The sequence below is a fragment of the Chenopodium album genome, chromosome 17 (assembly GCF_948465745.1).
Source record: "Chenopodium album chromosome 17, dcCheAlbu1.1, whole genome shotgun sequence".
In the NCBI taxonomy this organism is placed as follows: Eukaryota; Viridiplantae; Streptophyta; class Magnoliopsida; order Caryophyllales; family Amaranthaceae; genus Chenopodium; species Chenopodium album.
In genome coordinates, this window is record NC_137850.1 from 15451323 (window position 1) to 15468595 (window position 17273).

The 17273-nt window shown below is 39.0% G+C and overlaps 1 non-coding gene across 1 annotated transcript; it reads left to right on the plus strand.

The window, feature by feature from the left end:
• Positions 1-14986: 14986 nt before the first annotated feature.
• LOC145590244 (small nucleolar RNA R71) lies at positions 14987-15092 on the plus strand. The gene has a single exon (XR_014101883.1). It is a non-coding gene; the product is annotated as a small nucleolar RNA R71 (small nucleolar RNA).
• Positions 15093-17273: the final 2181 nt, after the last annotated feature.

Below are 17273 nucleotides of genomic sequence, written 5' to 3' on the forward strand. Positions count from 1 at the left end.
AATCAAGGTTATGGTCAAAATCAAAGTAGGGGTAATTGGAACAATCAAGGTAGAGGCAATTTTCAAAACAATGCTCAAAGAGGCCCTCCACCCGTATTTGCTCCTAAGGCCCAAAATGATAATTCCTATGTTCAATCCTCTTCTTCTTCACATAGAACAAATTTGGAAGAAATCATTGAAAATCAAACAAAGTTGTTGAACACTTACATGACCGTAAGTGATAAGAAATTTAATGAAATGATGACTCATAATAAGATGCTTGAAAATCAGATTTCTCAACATGCTAATTTTGAAAGACCGTGCTAGTCCTTCTTCTTTACCTTCCCAAGGCCTAGATCCTAAGAGACCGGTTAATGCTATTGTCATAAGGAGTGGTAAGATCCTTGAGGAGAGTTTGCCTAGGATGAGTGAGACTAAAGAGGGCACAAAAGGGGCTTTGGTTGAAGATGAGAGAAACGGTGCATCTTTGAGTGAGGTTGAGATTGAGAAGCCTAGTGAGGTGAGAGTGGAGAAAGAGATTGTGAAACCTAAGCTTCCTTATCCACAAAAATTCATGAGACACAAGTTAGATGAACAATTTGGAATATTCATGGACATGCTTAGGCAACTTCATCTCTCTTTACATTTACCGAAGTTGTCACCCAAATACCCAACTACGCAAAATTCCTCAAAGACATTTTGAGTGGTAGGAGAACATGTGATGGTGTAGAGACGGTGAACTTGACCGAGAATTGTAGTGCTATCATAATGAACAAGATGCCACCTAAGCTAAAGGACCCCGGAAACTTTTCTATCCCTTGTGCCATTTATAAAATGCAAATTGAGAATGCCTTATGTGACCTAGGAGCTAGTGTTAGCCTTATGCCATACTCGGTGTACCAAAGACTTGAGCTAGGAGAACCCTTACCTACTAACATCACTTTGCAATTGGCCGATAGGTCAATTAAGTTCCCTAAGGGTAAGGTAGAGGATGTTCCTTTAAGGGTCGGGTAATTTGTTATTCCGGTGGATTTTGTTGTGCTTGAGATGGATGAAGATGCTAATATCCCCATCATTCTAGGGAGACCATTCCTTGCTACTTCGGGTGCTTTGATAGATGTAAAAAGTGTTAAAATTTCGCTCAAAGTAGGGGATGAAGCGATAGAATTTGATTTGAATGATAGCATGAAGTATCCAAGTTCTTCTCTAGAAAATTGTATGTTAATTGATTCTCTCGATCATGTTGTGTCTTCCATGCATGAGCAATTACTCACTTCTAACGATGCTCTTGAGAATGTTTTGTTAAATAAGGAGAAGATAGGTACCCCAAACAAGGAGATGGGTTTGTATGAAGATTTGCTCAATGGAAGCTTTGAGGATGATGAAGGGAAAATGTGTTTGAGCATTTCTAGCTAAGAAGCGTTGCAAGTGGCAACATTGAAGGCAGGTAAAGGTGCTCCAATGGTTGAGCTCAAACCCCTTCCATCACACCTTAGGTATGAATTTTTGGGACCCAACTCCACTTTTCCTGTGATTGTTATCTCTTCTTTGAGTGAGCATCAAACTCAAAAGTTGTGTGGTGTATTGAAAAAAGCACCGAAGTGCTTTGGGTTATACCATTGATGACCTTAAAGGTATAAGCCCCGCTTTATGTACACATTACAGAACTTTTGAGGAGGGTGCTTTAACTTCTATTGAGAGGAACCGAAAGCTACACCACCAAATGGGAGAGGTAGTGAAAAAGGAGATCACCAAACTTTTGGATGCGGAAATCATATTCCCCATTTCTAGTTCTAGGTGGGTTTCTCCCGTTCACGTTGTCCCAAAGAAGGGAGGTATGACCGTCGTTGAGAATGAGAAAGGTGAGCTCATTCCAACGAGGACGGTCACGGGATGGAGGATGTGTATAGACTATAGACGTCTAAACACATCAACAAAGAAAGATCATTTCCCCCTTCCTTTTATTGATCAAATGCTTGAAAGACTAAAAAGGCACAAGTTCTATTGTTTTCTTGATGGTTATTCGGGATTTTTCCAAATCCCTATCCACCCGGATGACCAAGAGAAAACAACCTTCACTTGTCCATATGGTACATTTTCTTATAGGAGAATGCCATTCGGCCTTTGCAATTCTCCCGCAACATTTCAAAGACGCATGATGAGTATATTTGGAGATATGTTGGAAGAGGAGATGGAGGTTTTTATGGACGACTTCTCCGTAGGAGGTGTTTCATTTGAGGCATGCCTTGAAAACCTTGAAAAATGCCTTACAAGGTGTGAGAAGGTGAACTTGGTCTTAAATTGGGAAAAATGTCACTTCATGGTGGAGGAAGGCATAGTCCTTGGCCACAAGATCTCTCATAAGGGGATAGTGGTTGATAAAGCTAAAATTGAAGTCATTGAAAAGCTTCCACCTCCGGTGAACGTAAAGGGAGTGAGATCTTTCTTAGGGCATGCCGGGTTTTATAGAAGATTCATCAAGGATTTCTCGCTCATTGCAAAGCCTCTTAATGATCTTCTTCAAAAATATGTCGGCTTTATGTTTGATGATAAGTGTTTGGAGGCATTCAATAAGTTGAAGAAAGCTCTAAACTCTACTCCTATTGTACAAGCTCCAAGATGGGATTTACCATTTGATTTTGGTCAAAGAGTGGACAAGAAACTTCATGTGATCTATTATATGTCCTAGACTCTAAATGGAGCTCAACGGAATTACACTACAACGGAGAAGGAATTTTTGGCTATAGTTCATGCTTTTGAGAAGTTCCGTTGTTATCTATTAGGTTCCAAAACCATTTTCTTCACGGATCATGCGGCTCTCAAGTATCGTTTTGCCAAGAAAGAGTCCAAGCCAAGGTTGATTCGGTGGGTTCTTGAGCTCCAAACCTTTGACATTGAGATTAAGGATAAAAGTGGAGCAGAAAATGTTGTGGCGGATCATATTTCTCGTTTGGAAGATTTTCAAATTCAAGATGATGGTTCTCCAATTGAGGATAGAATTCTTTATGATTTCTTGTATTCTATTGAAGCAAGGGAACTCCCATGGTTTGCCGATTTAGTGAACTTTCTCGCATGTGGGGAGTTTCCTCCTTCTTTTTCTAAGAATCAAAGAAAGAAGCTCAAGAGAGAGGCAAGGCATTATGTGTGGGATGATCCCATCTTATACAAGTGTGGGGTCAATGGTTTACTTAGACGTTGTGTGCCAAACGAAGAAGTGCCTAGTGTCTTGAAAATGTGCCATACGGATCCAAGAGGGGGCCATATGGGTGCCTTTAAGACCGCCACTAAGGTCCTTCAATGCGGATTATGGTGGCCACATGTCTTTAAGGATTCATGGGGCTTTGTCAAGACATGTGACCGATGTCAAAGAGTTGGGAACATCTCTAAGAGAAATGAAATGGCTCAACAACCCATACTTGAGTTGGAAGTGTTTGATGTGTGGGGTATTGATTTTATGGGACCATTCCCCTCATCTTTCGGAAATCAATATATTCTTGTGGCGGTCGATTACATGTCTAAGTGGGTTGAGGCCATTTCCTCCCCAACTAATGACCACAAGGTGGTTATGAAGTTGTTTAAGAAGATAATCTTTCCAAGATTTAGGGTTCCCAAGGCGGTGATAAGCGACAACGGTTCTCATTTTATTCACCATGCCTTTCAAAAGATATTGAGAAAGCATGGGGTCCATCAAAGATTCGGCCTCCTATATCATCCTCAATCAAGCGGTCAAGTGGAAGTCTTTAATCGTCAAATCAAACTTATTCTTGAAAAGATGGTTGCGAGAAATCGAAAGGATTGGTCGGATAAGTTGGATGATGCCCTTTGGGCCTATCGAACGGATTTTAAGAGCCCCATAGGTACCACTCCATACCGCCTAATCTACAGCAAGTCATGCCATCTCCCGGTTGAAATCGAACACCGTGCTTTGTGGGCAATCAAGAAGATAAACTTTGACTTGGGAAGTGCGGGGGACAAAAGGTGGTTAGATCTTCATGAGTTAGAGGAGCTTCGGTTTGATGCTTATGATTGTGCTAGTGTGTATAAAGCTCGTTCCAAGGAAACACATGACAAGCTTATTGAGAAAAAAGATTTTTGTGTTGGCGATAAGGTTCTTCTCTACAATTCAAAAATGAAGTTGTTTCCCAGAAAACTCATGTCAAGATGGAGCGGTCCCTATTTGGTCAAAAATGTTTTTCCAAGTGCGGAGTGATACTACCATGGCCCCCCCTTCTTCTGTGCTTTTTATGATGTTTCTACCCCTTACCATAGTGCGGAGTGATACTACCATGGCCCCCCCCTTCTTATGTGCTTTTTATGATGTTTCTCGATTGCCTATATGCCTTTAGGTTTAGAGTTAGGGGGGTAGTCCAGTCTAAGCTTGGGGGTGCTTTCTACATCTTTTTCTGTGCTTCACCATATTTTCCCCACCTGCTTTTGTAGTTCATTCCTGGTCTCCTATGCTTCTAGTATTGATCTTTTTGTTGTTCGGTTTTATGATGATGCTGCTGTATTTCTGCTGATTCCTCTGCCCGGTTATTGGTTTGTTGTTTGTTTCGCTAATTGTTGTCCGCTGAGTTTCTCTGTGTCATTATTATGATGATTCCAGATGATGCCTTTCTGATTTCTTATCTCCTAATACTATTTTAGTCTGTTGATTCTGACCCTTGATGCTGCTATTACTGGCTTTTTCTTTATTTTCCTACATTTTATTTTCTATTTTCATCTTTTCTTTTGTATTGAAGTTACTAAAAATTTTCTTTGTATATAGTTTTTTTTTTGTTATTTCTCACCTTGCTCTATTGCTTATGCTTTGGATTTCGACGATTCATAAAGGTGCTCTTTCACCTTTTTAATGTGCAAAAGCTTTGGCGCCCGGTGAGATCTTTCTATTTCTTTTCTTTTTCTTTCTTTGGTTGCTTAGTCTAGGATTAGTTCTAGGAGAAGTTTAATGGTTCGAGGTTGTTTGCTTTTTAACACCTTAGTGTGTTTGGGAACATTGGCGATGTGGCTGAATGTTCACTTGTTTGTTGATTGGGATTCATGTGTGTTAGTATTATTTCCTTTTTGCATTCTGCTTCTCCTATATCTTTCTATTTTTCATTTCATTTTCCTTCTCTTCTTTTTCTTTTTCTTTCTTTTTTGTTTTCATCTTCCTTCTTGTTTTCCTTTTTCTCTTTTTCTTATTCTTTTCTTTTCTTTTTATCTCTTTTCTCTTGTAAAACAAAAAAAAATAATAATAAAACAAAACTTAAAAAAATATAAAAAGGAAACCTTATTTTTGTGAATATGAATAAATGTTTTTGCTTTTACTTTGGATTTAATACCACTTGAACTTGCACATTGGCTATTTTTTTTCCTAAATACAATGATTTGCATGGTTTGAGAGTATCTTTGGTTGATTCTAGGATGGAGTATGCTAAGGTAGCGGTTTAGACCTTTTGGGGCCTTGAAGCCGGATTCTTTTGGTTTGTGGTAAGACGGAGTTGCTTCCTTTGGTGGATTTGACACCTTTAGTAAGTTTTTGCTACCACCGTGTGAGGTTTCTCTTTTTCAAGCTTTCATCACTCTTGATTGTGCGGCGTGGATCCTCCACCTTTGCATCCCTAATCTTGAATCTTGACTCATAATTCTCAAACACGAGACCGAACCAACTAGGAAGGACAAAGGCCATTTTTCGGGGTGGTAATTTTTCATGTCTAGGATTTTCTTCTTTCTTTTTAGTTCATTGGGTTTACATTTCCCATCTTGCTAACCATTTGAGCCATTTCCCTTCTTTTCAAGCCACATCTTTAGAACTTTGCACCTTTTGTTTCTTTTCGTTCCTTTATTTGTTTTTGTGAAGCAAATGGTCATGCTTTTGGAGTTTGTGATCTAAAAAGTTGGAAATTGGTTTTATTTGTATGCGAACTCGTCTTTTGTACATATTGTGAATAATGGCAATTGAATATACTCGAAAAAGCCGTCCAAAATTAAAAGAGGCGAGGACAATTGATTTGATATAATGAAAATTACACAAAAAAAAAGGAGAGACAACGAAAAATTCAAAAAAAAAAAAAGATTTGTTTCTTTTCCCTTTTCTCGCATTGAGGACAATGCTTCCTTTTAGCTTGGGGGAGAAGCGTTTACGCTTTTTGTATATATGCTTGTGGATATAGCTTTGAATAAGCTTGGGGGTATTAGTTTGTTTTTGTTTGGTGACTTCTTGGTTTTGGTGTTGAGGTGTGGCCAACCTTTGCTTCATAATGTAGGTGTACCACCGAATTCTTAATTTTAAGCCTACCCCTAACCTTTTGCCCTTACGTTACAACCTTTGGGAAAGTCCTTTCGACCTAGTGGTTGAGTCATACACCGAGGGAGGGCATTATGAGTTAAAGCCTAAAGAAAAAGGATGCAAGGTCGAGATGTCGAGAACCCTCGAATTCTATTCTTTCCCGGTTCCTTCGTGGAACCATAGAGACGCTTACTAAGAGAAGATTTAAGGCCATTAGGGAGAACGCGTTTAGATTGGTTGGGGAGAAAGTGGATTGCGCCTCATTAGTTCTCTACGCTTAGCATACCCTGTGCTTCAATCAACCCTCGATATCTTAGAACGTGCTTACCATTGTTGTTTTAGAAAGCTTGATATCCTTTGTGCCTTAATCATGTGCAAAAGGCCTTTGTATAAGCATTTCTTTTCTTTTTAAGGTTTTAAACTCTTTTCTTTTCTTTTCTTTTTACTTTTCCCCCTTTTTAATAAAAAGAGTTATAGGTTAACCTCTTTGGAAACCTTTACGAGAGTATCACTCGTCCTATAGAGCGATCTAGGGGTTTAAATGGCTTGTCTTTAGTTGCTAAAATTGGCTGTGATTCCTACGAAAGTGAGTTAGTGTATATTCTCATCTTCCCTAATTTTGTTGTTTCTTTCTTTGCTTGAGTAGTGTCATCATTTTCCCTTGGGTTTGATTTTGTTTTGCTCAAGGACCAACAAAAGTTTAGCTTGAGGGAATTTGATGAGCGTTGTTTATGGCGCTCAAAAGAACAAGATTTAGGTTCATTTTTTTTTCTTTCATCATTTTCATATAATTCTTTTAGTTTTATTTGATTTTCCATTCTTTATAATTCACTTTAGTTCTCGATCGGTTTTTACGAGTTGTTCATATTTTTAGTTGATAATTCATAATTTTAGTGTTAGTTAGACCTTGCTACGCTTCCTCTCTTTGTTTTATTTGTGTTTTGTAGGTGAATAATCAAGTCAATTTGCTCATTTTGGGACTGCCATGTTCGCTGGCATCATCTCGAGTGCACTGATGATGAGGATGCTCGGGAACGCGGAGTTTGATCAAGCAAGCGAAGGAGCCAAAGCCTATGCGGCACAGGGGTGCGCGCGCGAGGCTGGGCTGTGCGTGCGCACGGCCTGTGCGGCCCTCTTCGCTCGATTTTTCTTATTTATAGCTTTTGACTTTCTTTTTGAAGAACGACTTAACTTTGTACTAGAGAGAGAATTTTTCCAGAAATAGTAGAGAGAGAAAGTAGAGAGAGAAGCTTAAGATTTACTTGTTTGTACTTGAATTTGATCTTAGATTTCAATTTAATTTTGAAATTCCTTCTTCAATTCAATGAATGTTTGTAAGATTTCTTTCCCTTGATTTACTTTTAATGCAATTCCTTCTAGTTTCTTGGATTTTGATTGAGATTACATTCCTTGTTTTAGAAATTGTTGATTGATTGATTTTCTTTTGATTGAGCTTTAAATGAATATGAATTTGATTGAATTTGTTTTGTTTCTTTATTCCACCATGTTTAGTGAGTAGATTAGTTGCTAGGGAGAAGGGGAAGCATGCTTGATATATGATTTTTGCTATTTGATGATGCTAAATTGATTTGAATGGTGCAATTAAATTGGTTGACATAGTTGTGCATGTGATTAATTAGATTAGGAGTGATCAACCTATAAGATTAATCTAGATTGCATTGCAAATTTCAATGACATGAACCCTTGATTTGAGAATTGCTTTAATTGATTGAATTTGATTGTGATTTTCCTAGCTAGCCATTCATAGTGATCCCTAGCTTCGCTTATAGAAGATAGCCCTCAAATTCTTTTGATTGCAACTATTGTTTGTCCTTTGCAATGTTTGAATTAATTGAGTGACCTTTCAATTAGCATAATCATTGAGCTTGCATGTGGAACCCATATCCCTAGTGTTTAGTATATTGAATTTCTCGATTCATCTAGATTTCTTGATACCTTTTTTACCAGCCACACCTTCCGCAAACTTCGAAGTAGCTTAACCTAGGCAACAGCTTACCCCTATTCATTCCCTTGGGTTCGACCCTTGATTTACCATGTACTCGTATTAGGTTGGTTGAGTGTTTATAAATTTTCTTTGACTCTAGGATAGGGTAGAGGATGACCTAAATTTTCCTCGTGCCAGGGTGCGTGCACGCAGACCCAGCTGTGTGCTCGCGCGGCTGGTCGGTGCATGCGCACAGCCCTGTGCAGCCCCCTTCGCTCGATTTTTCTATTTATAGCTTTTGACTTTCTTTTCTATTATGACTTAACTTTTGTACTTGAGATATAATTTTCCAGAAATAGTAGAGAGAGAAAGTAGAGAGAGTAGCTTAAGATTTACTTATTTGTACTTGAATTTGATCTTAGATTTTAATTAGATCTTGAATTTCCTTCTTCAATTCAATGAAAGTTTGTAAGATTTCTTTTCCTTGATTTACTTTTAATGCAATTAATTCTAGTTTCTTGAATTTTTATTGAGATTACATTCCTTGCTCTAGAATTTGTTGATTGATTGATTTTCTTTTGATTAAGCTTTAAATTAATATGAATTTCATTGAATTTGTTTTGTTCCTTAATTTCACCATGATTAGTTGCTAGGGAGAAGGGGAAGCATGCTTGATTGATGATTGTTGCTAGTTGATGATGCTAAATTGATTGAATGTTGCAATTAAATTGGTTAACATAGTTGTGCATGTGATTAATTAAACTAGGAGTGATCAACCTATAAGATTAATCTAGATTGCATTGCAAATTTCAATGACATGAACCCTTGATTTGAGAATTGCTTTAATTGATTGAATTTGATTGTGATTTTCCTTGTTAGCCATTCATAGTGAACCCTAGCTTGGCTTATAGGAGATATCTTTTGGATTCCTTTGATTGCAACTATTGTTTGTCCCTTGTGATGTTGAATCGATTGAGTGATCTATAAATTAGCGTAATCATTGAGCTTGCATGTGGAACCAATATCCCTAGTGTTTACCATAGTGAATTCTTCGATTTTTCTAGCTTTTTGACATCTTAGTTACCAACCACAACCATTTATATTCTTCGAATTAGCTTGACATAGGCTATAGCATCGTTCCTACTCATTCCTTTGGGTTCGAACCTTGACTTACCATATACTTGTATTAGGTTGGTCGAGTGTTTACAAATTAAGTTTGGCTCTAGGGAGAGGTAGATAACGACCTACATTTTCCTTTTGTCAGAACCAAGGGGGTATGGGAGGGGTTCAAAAACCGTCGAATTTCATCAACATGAGCTTAAATTTCTAACCCCATTGGTGCGCGTGCGCAACCTATGATGCGTGCACACCAAGCAAGAAAATTTCGGCCATGAAAATACTCTCGTGTTTGCACTAACGAGATAGTTGAAAGCACACTTGAAAAAGTGTAGAAAATCAATGAAAATCCAAACACGAGAGCATAAAACCCCAATAAACTTCTTCACCTAAGCTTAACCAAACCTCGTGAAACCTTGAATTAACACCGAAATTGTTGAAAATTTTCATCGATCCAATCTCATGGCACCTAAAATCAAGAAAACAAAGAAGAATAAGATAAGTTCTCAAAAATAAAAGAGATATAAAAAAATGAAAAATCAAAAGAAAAGGGTTAGAAAACCGAGTTTCCTCCCGGGAAGCGCTTGTTTAACGTCATAGCTCGACGTTCTCCACCTATTAAAGTGGTTGTAGGAGAAGAAACATGTGAATAAGGCCAACAAAAGCACCATCGAAATACTTCTTGAGTCGATGGCCATTAACCTTAAACGGAGACATAGAATCCATCATTGAAACCTCTACAACACCACTAGGAAAGACATTCTTAACCAAGTAAGGACCGCTCCATCTTGACATAAGCTTTCCTGGAAACAACTTCATTTTCGAATTGTAGAGAAGAACTTTATCACCAACACAAAACTCTTTCTTCTCAATAAGCTTATCATGAGTTTCCTTGGAACAAGCTTTGTAAATACTAGCACAATCATAAGCATCAAATCGAAGCTCCTCTAGCTCATGAAGATCTAACCACCTTTTCTCCCCCGCACTTGCCAAATCAAAGTTTATCTTCTTGATTGCCCACAAAGTACGGTGTTCGAGCTCAACCGGGAGATGGCATGATTTGCCATAGACTAGGAGGTATGGAGTGGTACCTATAGGTGTCTTAAAAGCCGTTCTATAAGCCCAAAGAGCATCATCCAACTTGTCCGACAAGTCATTCCTATTTCTTGCAACCGTCTTTTCAAGGATTAACTTGATTTGACGATTGAAAACCTCGACTTGGCCGCTTGTCTGAGGATGATATGGAAGGACAAATCGTTGATGAACTCCATGCTTTCTCAACATTTTTTAAAAGGCATTGTGAATAAAATGAGAACCATTATCGCTTATAACCGCCATTGGAACACCAAACCTTGGAAAAATGACCTTCTTGAACAACTTCATTACCACCTTGTGGTCATTAGTTGGGGAAGCAATGGCCTCAACCCATTTAGACACGTAATCCACCGCAACAAGAATATATTGATTTCCAAAAGATGAGGGAAACAGTCCCATGAAATCAATTCCCCAAACATCAAATACCTCCAATTCAAGAATCAGTTGTTGAGGCATCTCATTTCGCTTAGAGATATTCCCAACTCGTTGACAACGCTCGCATGTCTTATCAAAACCCCATGAATCCTTAAAGAGATGCGGCCACCAAAAACCGCTTTGAAGAACCTTAGTGGCGATTTTAGAAACACCCATATGACCACCACTCGGATCCGAGTGGAACATCTTCAAAACACTAGGCACCTCTTCATTTGGAACACAACGCCTAAGTGCGCCATCGACTCCTCGCTTGAACAAGATGGGATCATCCCACACATAGTGTCTTGCTTTGCCTCTCTCTTGAGCTTCTTTCGTTGATTCTTAGAAAAGGAAGGTGGAAACTCTCCACATGCAAGAAAGTTCACTAAGTCGGCGAACCATGGGAGCTCCTTGGCCTCAATAGCATATAAGAAGTCATCAAGCATCCTATCCTCAATTGGAGAACCATGATCATGAATTTGAGAATCTTCAAGACGAGATAGATGATCCGCCACAACATTTTCCGCTCCTCTCTTATCCCTAATCTCAATATCAAAGGTTTAAAGTTCGAGCACCCACCGGATCAACCTAGGCTTGGATTCTTTCTTGGAAAAAAGGTACTTGAGAGCTGCATGATCCGTGAAGACAATGGTCTTAGAACTTAAAAAATAACAACGGAACTTTTCAAAAGCATGAACAATAGCCAAAAATTCCTTTTCCGTTGTGGTGTAGTTCCTTTGAGCACCATTTAGAGTCTTGGACATATAATAGATCACATGTAGCTTCTTTTCCACTCTTTGACCCAAGACACCTCCAATTGCCGAATCACTCGCATCGCATATCAACTCAAAAGGTAAATCCCATCTTGGGGCTTGAACAATAGGAGTAGAGATTAGAGCCTTCTTCAACTTATTAAATGCCTCCAAACACTTATCATCAAATACAAACTCGGCATCCTTTTGAAGAAGATCATTGAGGGGCTTTGCAATGAGAAAGAAATCCTTGATGAATCTTCTATAAAACCTAGCATGTCCTAAGAAATATCTCACTCCTTTCACATTAACCGGAGGTGGAAGCTTCTCAATAACCTTAATTTTCGTTTTGTCCACCTCTATCCCCTTGTGAGAAATCTTATGGCCAAGGACTATGTCTTCTTCTACCATGAAGTGAGACTTCTCCCAATTCAAAACCAAGTTCACCTTCTCACACCTTGCCAAACATTTCTCAAGGTTTTCAAGACATGCCTCAAATGAAACACCGCCCATGGAGAAGTCATCCATAAACACTTCCATTTCCTCCTCCAACATATCTCCAAATATACTCATCATGCATCTTTGAAATGTTGCGGAAGCATTACAAAGGCCAAACGGCATTCTCCTATAAGAAAATGTTCCATGTGGACAAGTGAAGGTCGTTTTCTCTTAGTCGTCCGGGTGGATAGGGATTTGGAAAAATCCCGAATAACCATCAATAAAACAATAGAACTTGTGCCTGGTCAGTCTCTCAAGCATTTGATCAATGAAAGGAAGGGGGGAGTGATCTTTCTTGGTGGACATGTTTAAACGTCTATAGTCTATACACATCCTCCATCCCGTGACCGTCCTCGTCGGAATAAGCTCACCTTTCTCATTCCCGACGACGGTCATGCCTCCTTTCTTTGGGACAACATGAACGAGAGAGACCCACCTAGATCTTGAGATGGGGTATATAATTCCCGCATCTAAAAGTTTGGTGATCTCTTTCTTCACTACCTCTCCCATTTCGAGGTGTAGCTTTCGTTATCTCTCAATAGAAGGTAGAGCACCCTCCTCAAGGGTTATGTGATGTGTACATAAAGAGGGGCTTATACCTTTGAGGTCATCAATGGTATAACCCAAAGCACCTTGGTGCTTTCTCAAAACATCACACAACTCTTGAGCTTCGCGCTCACTCAAAGAAGAGCTAACAATCATGAGATAGGTGGAGTTGGTTCCCAAGAATTCATACCTAAGGTGTGACGGGAGTGGTTTGAGCTCAACCATTGGAACACCTTTACCTTCCTTTGATGAAGCCACTTGCAACGCTTCTTAGCTAGAAATGCTCATACACATTTGCTCTTCAACATCCTCTAGGCTTCCATTGAGCACATCTTCATACAAAGCCATCTCCTTGCTAGGAGCACCTATTTTTTCCTTATTCAACAAAACATTCTCAAGAGCATCGTTAGAAGTGAGCAATTGCTCATGCATAGAAGACACAACATGGTCAAGAGAATCAATCAACATGTAATTTTCTAAAGAAGAACTTGGATACTTCATACTATCATTCAAGTCAAATTCTATCACCTCATCCCCTACTTTGAGTGAAATTTTAGCACTTTTCACATCTATCAAAGCACCCGAATTAGCAAGGAATGGTCTCCCTAGAATGATAGGAATGTTAGCATCTTCGTCCATCTCAAGCACCACAAAATCCACCGGAATAACAAATTTCCTAATCCTCAAAGGAACATCCTCTACCTTACCCTTGGGAAACTTAATTGACCTATCGGGCAATTGAAAAGTGATGTTAGTAGGTAAGAGTTCCCCTAGCTCAAATCTTTGGTACACCGAATATGTCATAAGGCTAACACTAGCTCCTAGGTCACACAAGGCATTCTAAATATGCGTTTTATAAATGGCACAAGGGATGGAAAAGTTTCCGGGGTCTTTTATATTAGGTGGCATCTTGTTCATTATGATAGCACTACAATTCTCAGTCAAGTTCACCGTCTCTACACCATCACAAGTCCTCCTACCACTCCAAATATCTTTGAGGAATTTTGCGTAGTTGGGCATTTGGGTGACAACTTCGGTAAATGGTAGAGAAAGGTGAAGTTGATTGAGCATGTCAATGAATCTTCCAAATTGTTCATCTAACTTGTGTCTCATTAATTTTTGTGGATAGGGAAGCTTGGGTTTCACAATTTCTTTCTCCACTCTCATCTCACTAGGCTTCTCAATCTCACCCTCACTCAAAGATGCACCATCTCTCTTATCTTCAACCAAAACCTTTTTTGTGCCCTCCTTGGGCTCACTCTTCCTTGGCAAACTTTCCTCAAGAACCTTACCACTCCTTGTGACAATAGCATTGACTGGTCTCTTAGGATCTAGGCCTTGGGAAGGTAAAGAAAAAGGACTAGCATGGTCTTTCAAAGCATTAGCAAGTTGAGAAATTTGGTTTTCAAGCATCTTATTATGAGTCATCATTTCATAAAATTTCTTGTCACTTGTGGCCATGTAAGTGTTCAACAACTTTGTTTGATTTTCAATGATTTCTTCCAAATTGGTTCTATGTGAAGAAGAAGAGGTTTGAACATAGGAATTATCATTTTGGGCCTTTAGAGCAAAATCGGGTGAGGGACCCTTTGAGAATTATTTTGAAAACTTCCCCTATTTTGATTGTTCTAATTACCTCTACCTTGATTATGGTTACCATAACGTTGGATATGATTACCATAATTTTTGTTATGATTTTGGCCACTATAACCTTGGTTGTTATAGTTACCTCGGGAATTTTGGTTCCCATGGTTCCTATTACCACCACCTTGGTTGTAGTTGTCAAAATTTCCATGGTTGTTGTAATTCCTATTCCATTGACCTCTTTGATTCTCAAACCTAGAATCATTATTATTTGACACATAGTTCACATGCTCATTCACATTTTCATCTTGATCATCACAAACATCCATACATGTATGAGGGCAACTAGAAACATCATGATTATAGGACCCACAATCATCACAAAACAAGCATCCACTAGGCATGTTATTAGAAGAGGGAGGGAGTTGAGAATTAGAAGACATACCTCTCCCCTTAGATTGGGAGAGAAGACTTGAAACTTGGTAGGTAGCACTTTCCAACTTCACCTTGATAGTGGACATCTCCTTCCCCAAGTTTGTCATTTGTGAGGATTGATTGTTGATTTCATTTAGATGATCAACCGAGTACACTGAAGAGCTACTCTTGGTAGTTGGCTCTCTTCCTCCATCTTGCCAATCTCCATAGTACCTCACTATGTCTTCAATTATGTCCACCATTTCCTTTTCAGTTTTGTTCATGATAGGACTTTCAGCTCCTCCATCTAAACATGATTTTCTTTGAAGACTAAGGCCTCCATAGAAGATTTGAATAATTTGGTACGTAGGAATTCCGTGGTGAGGACACTCTCTTTGATACTCTTTGTATCTCTCCCATGCTTCATAGAGACTCTCACTAGGCTTTTGCTTGAAACCTTGAATCAAAGCTCTAGCCTACGTCGTTTTCTTTGTGGATAAAAACGGGATAGAAACTCCTTGGTCACTTCATCCTATGTCCTTAGAGATTTTGGCTTGACTTCCTTGTCTAGCCCCATTCCAAGGCACGCACTATGAGCGAAAAAGGAAAAATCTTGAGGCGGATGAATTCTTGGGAAATTCCATTCACCTTGATAGTATTGTAATACTTTTCAAACTCCTTGAGATGATTTAGCAAGCTTTCATGCCTGGCCCCACTAAATTGTCGCCTCTCTATCAAAGTGATCATTGCGGTCTTATTTCAAAGTTATATGCACCGGGAATCCCCAATTCTTTCAACGCCACCCTTGGATTTTCTCCCATTCTTGCTTGGTCTTCTTGTTGTAGTTCTTCTTCACTTGAAATGCTAGGGCTGAAAGATCGTTTAGGACCCCTTAACCTTGCAATAGTTCTCTCAATTTCCAGATCAAATGGCACTAGTTAACAACCACGTGCTCTATGCATAAAATCTCAAAAGAAATGGTTAGTAGCACGGCTACAAATGTAGCCTAAAAGAAAATCTTTTGTATTTTCAATTAAAGGTGAAATAGACTCAACAACTATAACAAAGCAACAATATCACTCCCCGACAACGACGCCATTTTTGACGTAGGGAAAAGTAGGTCGTTTTCTACCCTTTCCTAGAGCCAAAGAAAATTTATAAACGCTCGACCAACCTAATACGAATATATGGTAAGTCAAGGGTCGAACCCAAGGGAATGAGTAGGTGCAAGCTATAGCCTAGATCAAGCTTCGTCGAAGATTGTGGGAAGATGCGGTTGGTAACTAAGGTATCGAGAAAATTAGATTAATCAAGAAATTCAATATACTAAACACTAGGGATATTGGTTCCACATGCAAGCTCAATGATTATGCTAATTGAAGGATCACTCAATCAATTCAAATGTTGCAAAGGACAAACGATAGTTGCAATCAAAGGAATCAAGGGCTATCTCCTATAAGCCAAGCTAGGGTTCACTATGAATGGCTAACTAGGAAAATCACAATCAAATTCAATAAATTAAAGCAATTCTCAAATCAAGGGTTCATGTCATTGAAATTTGCAATGCAATCTAGATTAATCTTATAGGTTGATCACTCCTAGTCTAATTAATCACATGCACAACAATGTCAACCAATTTAAGTGCAACAATTCAATCAATCAAGGATCATCAACTAGCAAAAATCATATTCATTTCAAGTTTAATCAAGAAGGAATTCAATCTCTCAACAAATTCTAAAGCAAAGAATGAAATTCAAATCAAACATTCAAGAATTAAAGGAGATTGCATTGAAAGTAAATTCAAAGGAAAGAAATTTCACAAACTTTCATTGATGAGAAGAAGAAATCCAAGATCAAGTTGAAATCAAAGATCAAATTCAAGTACAATCAAGTATCTTAAGCTTCTCTCTCTACTAATTCTGGAAAAATATATGTCAAGTACAAATTAAGTCGTCTCCCTAAAAAGGAAAAGTTTAAGGGTGTAAATAGAAGAAAAGAGCGAAGGGGGCGAGGCTCCTGGTGCACGCGCATCACCAGGCCGCGCGCGCGCACAGGTGGGTCTGCGCGCACGCATCCCCTATACCGCGCGCACGCACCCGTGCTCGGTGCTCGTTCCCTTGCCTCCTTTGCTTGCTTGATAAATCTCCGCGCTCCCGAGCATCCTTATCATTGGTGCACTCGAGGCGATGCTCGTGAGAAGGGCAGCTCCTTTATCTTCCAAGCATTTGAATGCCTCAAGCCAAAGCATAACTTCCAAGGCCCTCAAGCTCGCGGAGCTAGCTTGAATTGTGCTTTCGGAATCTCGAACCTTGCTTCATCAACTTTCTTAAATGCGCTTGAGCTTTCTCCTTGGTGATCATACCTTGGGAAACTCAACACACCTACAAAACAAATCAAGAGAACAAAGAATCGAGAGGAATAGTCGAGAAATGAACAAAATGACAAGAAAACCATTAAAAGCATGCATTTCTCTAAACTTACACACAAACACGCAAAGAAAGCATTATTATGTAAAAACACGGCAAAAAGGACTAAAATTGAGAATAAAACTATAAAGAAAACCTAGCCTAAGAGTGCCATAAATGAGACTCATCACCAGATTAATGCTAAAACACTTCTCCTCTATCATGGGGCCTTTAGGGGCATTATTCAAATTAAA